Source organism: Schistocerca nitens, chromosome 11, assembly GCF_023898315.1.
Source record: "Schistocerca nitens isolate TAMUIC-IGC-003100 chromosome 11, iqSchNite1.1, whole genome shotgun sequence".
Classification (NCBI taxonomy): domain Eukaryota; kingdom Metazoa; phylum Arthropoda; class Insecta; order Orthoptera; family Acrididae; genus Schistocerca; species Schistocerca nitens.
Genome location: NC_064624.1, coordinates 143,087,563 through 143,103,804, shown reverse-complemented (window position 1 = coordinate 143,103,804; position 16,242 = coordinate 143,087,563). Strand labels below are relative to the sequence as shown.

General features: G+C 43.4%; 1 protein-coding gene across 2 annotated transcripts in view; it reads left to right on the top strand.

Annotated features, from left to right (window-relative positions):
* The window catches only part of LOC126213429 (ankyrin repeat domain-containing protein 54-like), a 100,773-nt gene that overhangs the window by 6,899 nt on the left and 77,632 nt on the right, over positions 1 to 16,242 (top strand). The window contains exon 1 of one of the 2 annotated variants that reach the window (XM_049941174.1): positions 13,670 to 13,817. The exons of the other annotated variant lie outside the window; for it this stretch is intronic. The gene's annotated coding sequence lies outside the window, so the exon portion shown is untranslated. Of the gene's footprint in view, positions 1 to 13,669; positions 13,818 to 16,242 lie in introns of those variants that run through there. 2 annotated transcript variants of the gene reach the window in all.

Below are 16,242 nucleotides of genomic sequence, written 5' to 3'. Positions count from 1 at the left end.
ACATCCACACCTGTGTTGTCCTCTGCTCGTCTCTGTTTACCTCTGAACTGCCACTGCTCACACCAGTGTACGTTAGCTGGACCACTTGCCCGGCCAGCGCTGTCAGAGCTAAACGCGCCGGTAAAGCTGTTGCCCCGTATTACAGCACAAGTCGATAGGCACAGCGTTAAACGAACTCTCATCATCGTACTTGATTGCACTTGTGACCGCTTGGCTTCCGCTCCACCTGAAACTAAATCCAATGAGGTTCCAGCAAACGCGGAAGAGTACATAGTGTAATGTTTACATGAAGTTCATTGTGATGAACGGACTATATTCCGATGTCCAGGCTTGCAATATATTCAACGCACTTTGCCGTATATATCATGCCTTCCAAATTAAAATCTAAAACTGCTAGGGCACAACCACGTACCGTAAAACAAGACTCCCCACCGAGTGACCTAGCGATGCCACACTCTGGCTTTGACCTGTGTCATAATTTCACGGGACACTCTAATCTGTGCAGAGCCAGAACACAACACTGACCTTTGTTTCCCTCCCACATTGTTGCTTGGAAGGCAGGGTGTGCTGACATTATTCTGCAGCTGAGACTGAAAGGGCAGTTTGTGATTTGGTGAAGTGTATGAATCTGCTGTGATGGAAACAAACTAAATAGCCCTTCTTACTTCACGTATTTTACGCATACTGCGTTTTGGTGAGTGGTTTATCCGGCATTTTCGTCGTCGGTCAAAGAAGATCGGCAGCGGTAGCAACAGGTGCGGTACTTTCTTATTCCTAGTGTAGACACATCTCGTAGAGTACTGGTCCGTTTTTCCTTTCACGAAATTCGTGCAGCAAGAATCGTCATGTGCTGTTAAATGTGCATTCAGTCTGCGTCGGAAAACAATATCTTTACTATTCACTCTTTAGGTGTCTCTGATCACATGATCTTCTGATGCGAAGCTGTAAAGTGTTATATGGAACCCAGAATTCAAATGATGGTTCACTCATCAGTATGTAAATGAACAGACAGTAATAAATTTGTCATCGGGATGGAAATTTCATTTTTAGCTACGTAATGCATACGAAGTTGTACGGAGAATTTTCCCGTCATTTAAAGTTAGACGTCAGTAACTTTTCTCATGACTTCAGTTGTATCGTTTTGTGTTTGGTGGGAAGCAGCAGTCGTAGTAGACGCCACGTTATATTCAGTTTCCGCGAAGCGTAAGTGGTGCATTTCGGAGTCACTATTTATTAAATTCCACACCACGAAACTCTGTGATACATTTTAGGGTACATAGGTATTGGAAAACTGAAACGTCCTACGCAAGTGTGCGGTCAAAATAAAAAGCATAGAACTGACACATTTGCAACAGAATAAAAAGGTAGCTTAGTCTCAGCTATACATAAAATGTAGCCATATGTAAAGTGTACAAAAGACAATTTACGGGCTAGTTTTTCTAGGCCACGTCTTTCCCAGATAAACGTCTCAGAATAAAGTACATCTTCAACCACTAAAATTACGCTTTTCTTTATTTTACTACAACAAATGTTACCGATAGTGACGTGCTTTCTAGATGTGCTAGCTGGTGTTAGTGTTTCGAAACGGCATTGCTCACTGGACACAATGTAAACGAGCTGATGGTTTACTTCGCCTGTTAGAATGGCTGCCCGCCTTTTCTGACAACGGACCAACTCCACACATCAGCTTTCAGAGCCATCGGTGGAAATATTGTGCCTATGTCAGGCCAATACGGGTGACTTCTTCTTTATCGTCCGAAGATCGCGATCCACACCAAAATCGGCAAAGCGTATTGATACCACAGACATGAGCGATGTCTTGCTGCAATCCGTAATGACAAATGAGAAAGGCTCCTAGGAACACGCCCTGCCTCTAAGCACTGCAGCGCCACCACACAGAGGTCGGTATTGAGCCAAACAAGGACTCGCTCTGCTCAGTTAGTGACCTGCGATGAAGCAGTCCTCATCTAGTTAGGACACGAGTGCTATTCAAGTCTCAGGTGGAACTGTTTTGTAAATGTTGTACTTATACTGTAAGGGATCAGTTTGTAATTGTGTGCATCAAGTGATGCTTTATTGTTCGAAGACAGTCATAAATATTCGGATCATCCGTGTGGCAAAGGACTGTATAAAGTTAAGTAAATCTTCTTATCAGTCTTGTAATAAAGTGAACTAATGTTCCATATGTTGTAGTTTCAAGCATACATCTCCCAGGGTAATCAAAGAGCCTACAGCTGTGACTGAACGACTGTAGTTTCTTCTGGTCGTAACAACTTGTTTAGCCACCTAAACATCCCAAGACAAAGGGGAATAGCGAGTAAGCAGTGGAAAAGAGTGACTTCATTACCGCCGAAAAAGGTGGAGGGCCAGCATTGGGCAACGTGCTGGTGGTTTTTTTATGGTTGGGAGAATTGAGGGAGGGTCTGCCAACGCGGTGTGTTAACAGATTATGCTTGTGAAAGGGAACACCGTCACAGGAGCAGTCTACTCAAATATCCCGACTAAGCATCGTGGAAAGTTGTCCAAGGAGGCGGGTTTCTACACACACCTACAGCAATATCCGACAAGCCACCTAACGGTGTGTGGCCGAGGGTACTTCTGATACCACTAATCCACCCGCTCCCCCATTCCTTGTTCCACTCACGAATGGCGCGTGCGAAGATTGATTGTCGGTATGTGTCTGTATCAGCTCTGATGTCTCGAATTTTCTCGCCGTGGTCATTTCACGAGATGTGGCTGTACGTAGGAGGAAGTAATATCTTGATCGACTCTTCCCGGAAAGCGCTCTCTCTCAATTTAAATATTAAATCGTTCAACGAAGCATAACGCCTCTCTTGTAAAATACCTACTATTGGATTAGTTGAGCACCTCTGTAACGCTCTCGCGCCGACTAAACGATCCTATGACGAAACGTGGAGCTCTTTCTTGGATCATCTCTATCTCTTATCAGTACCATCTGTTAAGGATCCCAGGTTGGTGAACACCACCAAGAATCAAACTTCCTGGCAGATTAAAACTGTGTGCCCGACCGAGAGTCGAACTCGGGACCTTTGCCTTTCGCGGGCAAGTGCTCTACCAACTGAGCTACCGAAGCACGACTCACGCCCGGTCTCACAGCTTTACTTCTGCCAGTACCTCGTCTCCTACCTTCCAAACTTTCCAAGTTTCATATCAGCGCACACTCCGCTGCAGAGTGAAAATCTCATTCTGGACCACCAAGAATCGGTTGAACAAGCTCCTTGTAAGCCACTTCGTTCGTGATTGAGTCACATCTCGTCCGATACTGAGTAAGCTGGTATTTTTCCCACCAAACGGCAGAGCTGGATGGTGTCAAATACTTCCCTGAAGTCAATATATTTTGTTGAGGCGCTTTAATGAGCACGTTACTGGAGTCTCTGCTGACAAGGTGCAGATTCCTTTGCTTGTGAATCAGTAAGTGGTCTCACTTTTGGTGTTGATAAAGGCGTATTAGCAAAAGCAGTTGCCACAACTTTTTCAATATGTGTCGGAGCTAATTGTTGGCAACACTTTAATCTCTCCCTTATCCACAGCCCGATCCACACGGATGCAGAACTTCTGTCGTCAAAATGACGTCACGTTTGCAGAAACTCCTGTGAACTGTAGGTTGCCCTTAACACAGCTGCAAGGTCAGACCACATGGCTATCTCTGCGGAAGACGAAATATTAATAGTAACCTCAGACGTTTTTCAGATGATCCAGTTATCTAAGATGTATTGTCTGAAAGAAGCTGCATAAATGTTCACTCAGATCTTGATAAGATTTCGTAGCGGTGGAAAGACGGCAACTTGATTTAAATGTTCATAAATGTAAAACTGTGCCTCCAGAAAACGAAGAAAGTAGTATTCACTGTTGGAATCGGCCGACACATAAAAAGTACCTGGTACGAGATGGAATGACGACATACGCTTAGTTGTAGGTAAAGCAGGTGACAGACTTCCGTTTACAGGTAGAATACTGGGGGAAGAGCAGTCAGCATACGGTGGACTTTGCTTACAAACCACTCGTACCACCGGTTCCAGATTTTGCTCAAGTGTGTGGGACCCGCACCAAATAGGACTAACAAGGGATACTGAACGTATACACAGAAGGGCAGCACGAATAGTCACAGGTTTCTCTCACCCGGAAAGTCTGTTAAAGTTTCAAGAAGCTGCTTTAGGTGGTGATGTTAGGAATGTACTACAACCCCCTACGTATCGCTCACATAGAGATCGTGAAGATAAGATTAGAATAATTACTACACGTACAAAGGCATTCAGTCATTATCTCCATTCGTGAATGGAACAGGAAGAAACATTAATAACTGGTCTAGTGGGACGTACTCTCTACCACGGTCGTTGGCAGAGTATATAGATGCAGAAGCGGATGTAGAAGATGCTGTTTAGCATCGTATTATCATAGCGTCTTTCGTAGTTTCGGGCCATTCTCGTTCTCATTTTCTTGTTTTTTTTTTTTTTTTTTCATCGCTGTGCATCTTAATTTTCGTTTCACCACAGACGCAGGAATTCTGCTGTAGATTTCTTCTGCACTTTCTTGAGCCGGCTATTCATCCACAGTTGTTCCTACCTGTACTTTAGTCGATTCCAAGTTGAGCTCCCATTTTCTCTGTCAGAATTATCTAATTTCGTCCCTCGTTTCAACTCGCAAGTACTTTGGATTCCTAAAATTTTTAATGATTCCAGTTTGTGGTCTGCCTGTATGTATTTATCATTCGCTTAAGGCGGGGCTTCACAACATACGTGCTCGCGGAGCAAGCTGTGAGCAGCAAGGCGGGAGAGTCACGTGGGGCTCAACAGCTGCCGCCAGTCGATGTAAATCCGCGGCCACCTGCAGGGATATCACTCACGAATTATTACTGCGACAAATGAAACAAATAACGGAGAATGTACACGTGCCACATAATTTTATTAGCTTAGTGTATGCCTCTACATTCGTATTAATTTGTGAACTGTTACACAATAAAAGGTGTCACTGAAGTGTGGGATTCTCGGTTATATTGTACTTTTTGCCCTTTACAATTGCGTATATGTTCGGAGTAATTGTTCTTGTGCATTGTAGGCGCAGCGTGCAGTTTAAATTTCGATCAGGCAATGCGTTTCTCAGGCGCGTCTTGTTACATTTCATTGCAGAGAACAGTTGTTCACAAACATACGTGGAACCGAACATTGATATTATTGTAGCCGCCAGTTTGTGCAAACGAGGAAATCTATCCTGAGGTAAGTGTCTGTAGAATTCCAAAATGTTTTTCTTGTTCTGAAATTTCTCTCTGTATTCTGTCACACTGCCGGTCAATAATTTCTTGCTGCAGCTCAGGACGAATCTCTTCAATATTCGCTGAATATGGAGAGGAGAACAGATCAAAATCACTGTCTACTGCTGTCAGATCTTGAAAGCGTTGATCAAATTCTTCCTTAAGGGCAACTGAACTATGTGAATAACGTTCAGTCTTTGGGAACATCTTGCATGGATGATAATTTAGGAAAATGAGCTAGATTTCCTGTTTACAGCTGACTCACCCAAAGTGTCAATTTCATTTTAAAAGCTCGTATTCGATCTATGAAATGAGTAATTAGCAGATCTTTACCTTGTAGTGAAATGTTGAAAGCATTCAGATGGCTAGTTAAATCTGCTAAGAATGCGAGATCGCATTTCCATGAAGGCTCTTTCAATTCAGAAACACACATGTTATTTATTTCCATGAACGTATTTATCTCATGTAGTACGCAAAAAAAAATCGATTTAATAATTCGCCACGACTAAGCCAGCGGACCTCGTTGTAATAAGGCAGGCTACCATACTGGCTTTCTACATACTGAAGAAAGCTTTTACATTGCCTGTGTTGTAGCCCATGCTTCTTTATATAATTCGTTGTACGAACACACACTCATCACATTTTTTAGAGTGATACTCTTTGCTCATAAGTTTTCCTGGTGGATCACACAGTGAACGCCCCTTATTTCATTCGGCACGGTCAGTTTTTGCATTTTCTCCTTCAACAGCGCAACGAAACCTGATTTTTTCCTTGTCATCGCTGGTGCACCGTCTGTAGACACTGAAACTAAAGAATTTCACGACAATCCTATATTTTCAACACTTTCTTCAACACTACTTAAAATATCACCTCCGGTTGTAGTGTTCTTCGTGGCTACTACATCGAGGAGCTCCTCCCTCACCTGAAGATCTCTATTAACACCTCTAATAAATATGGCAAGCTGCGCTGTTCCAGTGATATCAAAATTTTCGTCCAGAGCTAGAGAATACGCCATAAAATCTTTACAGATATTTCCAAGTTGGCTCTGGACGTCGTCTGCCATGTCCTGTATGCGACGCATAATGGTCATGTTAGATAATGGCACAATCCGAAACTGTTCAACTTGAAATGGACACAAATGTTCCGCTGCAACTACCAAACATTCTTTTATTAAATCGCCATCAGTGAAGGGTCGCAGAGATTTTGCTAAAAGCAAAGCAATTTTGTAACTCACTCTGAGAGCTGCCTCAGTTGATTTTTCTTCGTCATCCAGATCTTCTTCGGATAGCTTCCTTTTAAGTTTAATAACTTCCTGTGCACGATCTGGCACATCACATTTTCCACTTCCGTAGTCTTTCGCGTGGTACGACGTATAATGTCGCTGCAAATTAAATTTCCTAAAAGAATTCAGCGTTTTGTGACATAGTAAACATTTTGCAAAACCATATTTTTCTGTAAACGGATACAGTTCCTCCCAATGGGGGTTGAACTGCGAAAGCACGGTTGGGGTTACACAACGGCGACTTGACATGATTGTTAACCAGCGTAGTGACTGTTACAGCTGATCGTAGTACTTGAAACGTTACACAGTTGGCGCGAATTCAATAGGCTCTATTCAAACGTGCGCGCGCATTTCCCCTCCCCTCCCACCCTACTCCGCGACCCTGCACCTGCTCGCGAGCACGTGCCAGAGCACACGCGAGTACTCGCGCTCAAAACCGGCCAGTTGTTAAGCCCTGGCTTAAGGCTTCTGTGCAGGTTCTGTATCTGGAACATCGAGCGTTTCCGTAACTGTACTTTCCACTTACAAAACTCCTACCATTTTTTTTCTCACCCAAGTGTCTCTGTAATGCCGGTACTTGGGATTACATATGTCGTCAAAGAACATTGGCATTTGTATTCATTGCGTCCACCGGAAGATAATGGCGTATTTACAGCTACACGTCCAAACTGATGCAGTCTGTTAGTGGTAGATGAGTGGAACTCAGACATCTGACGATTGTGAAATGACATTCTTTGAAGGCGAGACATTGAAGTTTGGCGTCGGATCACAGTGGAATCCTCTTTTTCACAAGTGTTAGGACATTCTTAAAGTAGTTTGAATAGTTACTGGGAGTTCTTTCAGAAGCAAATGGGTTCGTTTTACCGGGGATGATCTTTCTAGACTTGATAAACTTTTTCTGAATTGCCGTTTTTATACAAAGCATCATCAGGATAAGAAGGGTGAAGTACGAACAAAGTTTCGTAACTATATTTTCCACGTCCACTGGTAACAGGCCTGCTGAAATTTCGATAGCGTTACATCTGGCAGCTGCCGTGTAGCTCACACAGACTAGTTTTCTTCTGAAACTCCCTTCGGGTTGAAGAAAACGTTAAATTATCCTTCGTGATGAAGTGCGCTAGCTGAAAGGTGAACCTTGCACCGATCCACGCCAAATAGTGGGACACACTGCGAGGGTAATCGTGTGCTAACTTTGTTCAAAAATAAAAAAAAATAAAAATCAAAGTGCAGCGTTCAGAGATCTGTTTACTACAGTAGTACGACACACTTCGAATTACACGCGAAAATATCGGCGTTCAAGGGTTCGCACGGCTTTTAAGTACAAAACACTGTGAGCATTTCAAATCAAAATGCCTGGATGTGAGAACGTACCGTTGTAATCTTAGACTAGTGTAAACTCTACTGCAGTTCTCACTAGCTACATTCTGCATTACGTAGCTTATAATTTTATAATCAGTTTGGCGTTTTAATTAACGAAAATAGAAAATTTTTATTTTTTATTTCTAATCGGATGAAAACACGCGCAATCACAAGAAGTCAAAATCCGGTACAAAAAAGTGCGAGTTTTCAAATTTTAAATGAAATTCAAGCTGATTGCTCGACATTGAGTAGTACTGTTGGTGTACACTATAGTTTCTTCTTGAGGGTATTTTTGTTCTGTCGTTGCAACTACAGAAATGCGTGAATTTTTTTCACCAGACGCGTTTCGCTTTGTTGACGAAAAACATTATCAGCTGTACCTTAGTAAAGCGAAACGCGTGCGGTGAAAAAATCACGCATTTTTGTAATTGCAACGACAGAACAAAAATACACTCGAGAATTATGAAGCAACTAAGGACACTACGGCCACACAAATGAAGAATTTACAGTTTCTTCATTTAAAAGTGAGTAATTTTTCAGTTTACTACAAAATTTTAATTAATTACGAAGTTCCTTATTTTGGCGCTATTAGTAAATAAAAAACAAGTATTGCTTAATGGCGCTCGGGAATCTTCAAATTCTATTTTTTGCAGTGTTGTTTAGTACTGAGTCGTACTTCGTCAGGAAACTGATTTCCGAAGACTGATTTTGAAACGGTGTGTGTGGAGGGTCAGAGAGGGCAGAGCAGAGCGGCTGGTCAGGCCGCCTGGAGAGACTCGGTGGAGCCCTGGAGAGCCGTCTGTGTCGCGAAGCGCTGCCGGACAGCTCAGCCTGGAAGTAAATTTGACGGAGAAGGGGAGGGTCCAGTTCGAATCTTGGCTCTGGGCCACGACGTCTCGTCGGACAGACTTAATTTGTGGCTGTCGTCTTCTTGTAGCAAGAAAGACGACTGACTAAATTTTTCGGAACGCTAACTGCGCGGCAGATGTGTCGCCACGAGAGAGCGGCAGCAGAGCCAGCGGCACGGATTGAGGGGGAGCTGGCGCTCGGTACCTGGAACGTGGTTCCGGTGGACGTATTCCTGAAACACACAAAAACATTCCATTACGAGGTACATAATATTTAAATCAAAACAATTACGTCAGCGTAACGAATGTAAACACAACAATTTGCAATAAACCTGTCACGAGTACTCACGACGGCCACTTTCACCCAGAAGCCATACTTCCCCAGTCATCGCATCTTTCAGAGCGATTCTTGGGTAGGTGCCTTACCAGGATAATTTCTTCTCATACTTTTTTATTTAGTCTTATTCCTTCCAGGCCGTCATCGTAAGATTCCGATCTCGCCGTTTCTCCTCTTACAAAGATTGTTCTTCAAATATGACTCAATGGCCTTGTGGAACCTTTACATAGATATCGAAACGTACGGTTGATGACAATCTTACCACTGATATACGGGTGTACAGAATGTTTTATACCAGGCGAGGGTGTTCCAGCCTTGTGACTGCCTACGCTCTTATCTTCGCTTCCAATGTTACCGGCACGTAGTGGCGTTTCCCGGACCACACTTGACCTTCCCGTACTGGATCTGTGCAATACGCTTTTGCATTACACGTATCTGGCGCAGATCCATTTTCCGGTGTTTAAGTTAGAATTTCCATCACTCTTCTTTTTAATTACACTACTATGTTAGCTAAGAACGAGAGAATGCTAAGCATTCTGCTCGGTCAGCCAAGAAGCGTGCGGTATTGCTGGAATAGTGCCGAACATTACTTCATTCTCTTCAAAAATTAAATGACATTCTAAGCTAGGTATATTGTCTGCTCGTCCCTTCTCACGATTTAACTGCAACGTTCAGATTACGGCAGGTTAGTTGGACCAGCTCGCTGGACAGTGCTGTACAAGTTAGATCCGCAGCTAAAGCTGTGGTCCCGTATTACCGCTCAGCCGACGTAGCGGCAACGCACAGCGCAAAACGTATCCTTACTGTACTGCAGTCAGCTCGGCTGCCGCTCCTCGTCAAACTCAACTCGGTGAGATTCCAGCAAAAGCGGAATAATACAGTGTAATGTTTACATCCGGTTTATTCTCATGCTGGTCGTAGAATAACGGCCAGCTAATGTATTTGATACTGTAAATTCCAGAGCTTCTCATGGCAGTCTGGTTCACTTAAAGAGCGAAACCGGGCAACAAAACATACTCAGTGCGACCGGTGGCTATCGTCAGAAACTCCCACAGCCGTTCCAGACACACGGCTAGTCGCTGCTGAGCCGACGAACATCGGAGCACCGGCAGTGGGGACCCGGCGGCAGCCAGACGGCGGCGCTTTGGTGTTGCCGCCAGCAGACCCAGCTGCAGGCGAGGCCGGCCGGAGTTGCCGTCTGCACACACTGAACAGTTCTCGGCCTCTTTTCCGACACGAGGAAGCGGGGTATTTGCGGAAATTGCGATAAAAAACGGGACACTAGGCAAAAAAAAACATATTCTGCATATATGACTGCATTGCTTTACCAACATACATAAAAACTAAACTTCATACACATAAAGACACATTCTAACAATGCGCTTCAAAACATGATTGTAACGCCACTGCTTCATTTCATAATTCATTGTTTTTCCAGAAAATGATTACAATTGAAAATACTGAGAAGATGATAGAACGATTTCTGACAAATGAACGATAATGTAGACATCAAAAATACGCAAACAGTTCAGCTACTGTACGGCGTGCACTGCTAGTAACTTGGTACTTGTCAGAATACCTAACAGCTTTCGAAAGCTCTGACTAGGTTAGTAGCAGATTGCAGAAATCTTTGCAGGTGAGATCTTCATAACGAGTCTCAACTATTACAATTGCTTCAACAGTTTGTCGTAAAACGGTTTCTCCTAACAATCCAAAAGGAATTCACAGTTGAAAATGCTCTTTCCACAACAGCATTTGTGCCTGGTAAAGCACGAGCAAACCTCACATGCGTCTCTATACTTTTACATGAAGTACCTGTACTTTAAAGTGTATGGAATACATCACACCATCTCTCAAGAGTTTCCAAATTAGTTTTTTCCCATTCCTCAAGTTTCTGGGATACAAGTTTGTGCAGGCATCCTGTCTCAACTGAAATGTTGCACATCACTCTACTGTCTTATGAATTTCAGACAATTTAAAAGTTGAGCCCAAGAAACGGAAATTTTTAGTGTTACCCAATGAAACTATTTCAGAGAATGAAACACACAAGTTCCCTTCTCTAAATAAGTCACAAAAGTGTCATAAAACAAATTGATAACTGGCTCGTACCGGACTGAAAATGCCTTCCTTTACCCAGTTAATTAAAATCGAAAAAATAACTGAATACCAAGTTTCCTGACAACGATTTTTCTTTAAGCAGCTCTCTCTTCACCTGAATGTGTAACCGAAATCGTGGTTGTTTCAAACTTTTGGATTGAATCTCAAAATATTTTCATTAGCTTTGTGTGAAATGAGGGCAAAGACGTGTCCGTGGATTCTCACAAAATTTGCACCAATGTGAGACACCTATCCTGAGACAGAAAATAAGATTTCAGAGGTTTATACAGATCAGTAACTCTTGTGACTCCCGGCAACAATGACAACCATCTAGTGTTAATACTACGTAGAACTTGTTTGTATTCAGTATCAACGAAATCACAGAAGTATTTCAGTTTCTCCACACGCTGAGTGTAAATGTGAAAATACTGGAAAAATTTAATTAGCTGTCGTTTCTGTGTGAGTGGGAAGAATTTCTGCACTCGACCTCCGCTCTGTACCACGTGGACAACATAATGGATGCCTTCAGTGCTCATCTCGAGAACGCTGTTCAGTTTGCAATAAACATTGTTTGTTCCTGCAATCTTGTGCCTATCAACGTTGAAATTACAATTATATGCACGAAATGTGACAATCTCGTAAACTATATTTTTCTTTTTTAAAATACCCAGACTACAGCTAGCTAATAATGCTACCGGTTCTCCGCCATTGTTGATAAGAGAGATTCTGTTGCGCTGACCAACTTTCTGAACGAATGAATTATCCAGCTAGAATCGGTACCAGCTTTCAGGTTTTGTCATTTGATGCGTCAGCCATCACGGGCAGATACTTTGCATCTTCAAATCCTGACTCAACTTAACACACTGCGTAAGGCCATAAAACGTTCACTAAGATGGACTCCCATTGTGTCCCAGAACATAAGCGTTTCTTCTCAAACAGGTCTCTGATGACAAGAACCATGCAGTCCTTTAACAGAAAATACGTGTAATTACGTGTATGTTTTGCGGTAACGGTGCTTTTATGTTCGCCTGTTTGTAGTTCATTCGTACTAACAAAGCAAGTTACACTGTCAGTTCCCGAACAAACTGCCAACAGGTGCTTCATTGTCTTCGTGTGATGCGTTATATCGGCAAGCCTTGCATGTTTATTCAGTGGAAAAAACTGAACGACGCAGCACACATTTTACCTTCGCATAGTCGTGGTTTCCTTCAAAAACGCGAACTCGTCTTCCATGGATTTGGAGGAAGACGACTCTCGTTTCCCCACAACGGACAACAGAGAATGGAGCGCACTGAAGCAAGTTTGCCGAATCTAGTGTTGAAACTGCCGCCTGCTTCTCGTTGTTCTCTCAAACAGTCCGAAGACATCGTGTCGGTCGCATCTTCTGCAAATGTATGTCATCTACCAGTGAATAGCTAGTTCGTAACTGCAAGTACAATTGCACGTTGATAGCCCTGTAACGTTCTTTAACGAAAACTTGTTACATCCGTCCGTTATTTCTGCAGTAGTAAATGATGGATACGAATCGCGAAGCTCACGCTTGAGTCACTTTCACCGAGCGTGATGACCGGAAATCTTCTGTTCACACCTCTCCTCATCCTGTGACCAAAATACAGCTTCTGTATTCCATCTTTGAATTCTAGGCAAAGCAAGACTCCCGAAAATCTTTAAAAAAAACATGTGTGTCATGCGAAATTGACGTAGAAATAATTAAAAGCAGAAAATGAAACAAAATGTCACTTCTGATTACGAAAAAGCGGGGCATTTTGCCTCCCATTGGATAGTCAACGGGACACAGAACGAAAAAATGGCCATTCCCATTAAAGACGGAGCTTCTGGTGACGCTAGCCTAGGTCCTAGTGTGTACATGCCTTAAAATGGCTTCTACATGCGACACCTCGTCGGAAAGACGAAAACCGAATTTCGCAAACTGCTTTTCGGTCTCGTGGTTACATGTTAAGGCCTCAACGCATTTGCTGCCCTGTTAAATATGGCACCAGGAAAAGAGCTGTTACAGTATCTGATTTAGCCTGTGCAACTGCTGTTCCTATGCACGTAGACGAGGTGTAAATAGTTGGTCTAATATTTCTACTTGTCCTTCACTGTACAAAAAGCCGCTCTGTCCATATTACCTGAAAGTTTTTCAAAATAAGAAGAAACCTCTCAGCCCAAGCACGCTTCAAAACCGGATGCGTTTACATGGAAGCGAAAATAGATTGCGGAATTGGAAAACAGGCAACTAGAAGCGGTTTACAAAAATCGATTAAGGCTTTACATAACCACCCAGAAGCGGTATCGGGAAGTCGATATAAGAAAGCCGTTTTTTGGAACGCCATGCGAAGGGGGTGTGTGGTGCCAGCTGTATAGCGCGGTACGAGATAAACGGACTGAGGCGGTGGAGGAGGAGGAGGCAGGCGGCCCGGCAGTGCCGACACCGACACCTTCGCTCTGCTGAAGGCTTTCCTCGCCTGCCGCGCGAGCTGGCAACGCCGCCCCGTGACGTCAGAGCTGGGTGGGGGCAGCCACGCGCCCCGGCTGTCGGTGCGGCCCAGTTGTGACGCAGCAGCCGTACGGAGAGCAGTGCGCCGCCAGAGCATCTCTTCTCCGCGAGAGTTCCAGACGAAGGTAAGGCGGGCAGCTGGCCTGTGCTGTAATTTCAGGGAGCTGTGGGTGTTGTTCTGCACGCTTTTGTCTGGTTTGTCGCCTAACTCACGGCAGACCTGCTCCTAATCCATTGTCGTACTTTGATTACTAAATAGAATTGTTGCCAACAAACGAATGGCGAATAGCGTGTTAAATTACCCTGTCGAGTGTTTAATAATTCGCTGCTTGTTATTTGCCGTAATACTGCAGTCATCTGATCGTTGAAAGCTTCCATTAGAATAATGTGGAACGAACGGAAAATAGCGCCACATTCCGTCGGGCATTGTTTCTATGTGCCTGTAGTCCCTCGCAGGTATACGTTCTGGGTGTTGACAAATTTTTAAATTCAGATAAATGTGATAGCTCGAAATTAATAACGTCTGCTATGTAACAGCTATGCTCATCAACACATTCATCAGCAGCTGTCCATAATAATAATAATAATAATAATAATAATAATAATAATCACTTCTCTGCAAAGAGGAAGAAATGGTATTGTTGATTTTGTTGTTTTGTCCAAAATTAAGTAGTTTATGGTAAGAACGGAATAATATTTGAGCTTCCACTACCCTCCGTTTCGCGTTTTTTGTGTAACTTTCAGTTTTCGTGGTTTTGTATTTTTTTCGGCAAGGTTCCTAATTCATGTGTTATCTAATAAACGTCTGGGCCGAAAATCCTGTTGGCTTGTCACGCTTGATTTCGTCATTTTCTGTGACAACGGATTTCGTCTTGAATGCCGTAAATTCTTTGCGGCCAACTTTTCCAGGTAATTTTCTTTTCTGTTAGCACTTAATACACGTTCAATAGAGTTCTCGTTGCTACTCCACTAGAAAGCCGATTTCTTCACAGTAGACAGCCAACTCCAGACAGAAACAGCCGTTTGCGTAAATGATTAAATTCAGTTTGTACCATTTGCCGACAAGGTGACTTGACTAGAAGACAAGTGAGGCGCTAAGAGCCGTAACGGCCAAGAGCACTTAGTCTTCGACCCCCAATATTTAAGTGAATATCAGAGAAACCAGTGACAGCTCTCAGTGAGTGTTCAGATATAAGTACAATGTGGCCCTACAGTACAGATAAACTGACCCAACAGATGTCAGAAGCATGAATAAATTCTACTGTCTAACAATGGACGATTAGGTGCTTCATGGTTCTCAGCCCCACAAATGTATTACTGTACGATAAATTCCAAAACATCTCGTTCAGAATCTCAGAAAATGTTTTTTTCCCCCTCTCAGTATAACATACGCTGATGTCCGATCTGATTTTGCTATGTACAGTGTGTGCCTGTGGTGTATGCTGCCGCTAGCGGGATTTATGGCGAACGCAGATAAATTTGCTGCCGGGTGCTACCAAGTGGTGGCATTGACGTAGGAAGTAATTGAGTGGTAAGGGCTAGCAGTGCACGCCGCGAACCGCGGACATTGTTCATCAAACCCTATATATTCGGTCGGTAGGGAATTATACGCCACGCCAGTTGCGCATGTGCAGAAACTTGTATAAGGCCCTTTCCCACCAAAAAACCGCGGGACTGGGCCTCGGTTGCCACGTGCGTCGCTCTTTGCACACGAACCGGTGCCGCGCCGCCAATCACAGACCGCACTGAGCGTGACGTCACTCACACAACCCCGGGCCACACGAACTTTGGCCGAAGCGCTCTGGCGTAGACGCGGCGGCAGGTATGAAACACTTATCATCCGATTTAAAGGAAACGGTTCAGTGAAAAGATTTTATTCTTCTGCGTCTTACGGCCTGATGCCTTTTGTCGGTAAAGAACTGACTCTTTTCGTTATTCGTCGTGGTTGCGTGCTCCATCGTATTTACGTAAACCATTACACGAATTTTTAATGAGCTTTCAGAAGTGAAAAGCCATTGCGTGGGCTTTGCCTATAGTTCATTTCAGATAATACATTATTGCGTATGAAATACAGTCAACATACCGAAATTGTTTTTAAAGTTGAGAGCAGAGCGGTAGCTATCAGCGTTCTCGAGATATTCAGTGGTTCGTCGGCGGGCCGCCCGCCATGCGGCACGCACTTCTCGCTGCTCCTCGTCAACCACGTGGCTGTTATCGGCCCCAGATTTCCTAAACCGTTCAAGAAATCGAAACTTTCTTTTTTTGCGAATGGTAACTTCTAATGATTCCAATATTTGGTCGGATGATAAATATCCAAAATTTATTTACCTATCGAGATGTGAAGGTAACTACAGTTTTTCAGCATGGATCGATTTAATTTTTTAAACGGCATTTGATAACAAGCGAAATGAGAATTGCAGTGACATGGAACACTTTCATATTTACAATACTCTAACTTGACCTACAGAAACTAATTTGATGGTATGTCATAAGATGTAATTTACTAAGTATGTACAGCTGTTGATCGTTTCCTTTGGTATAATGAATCCT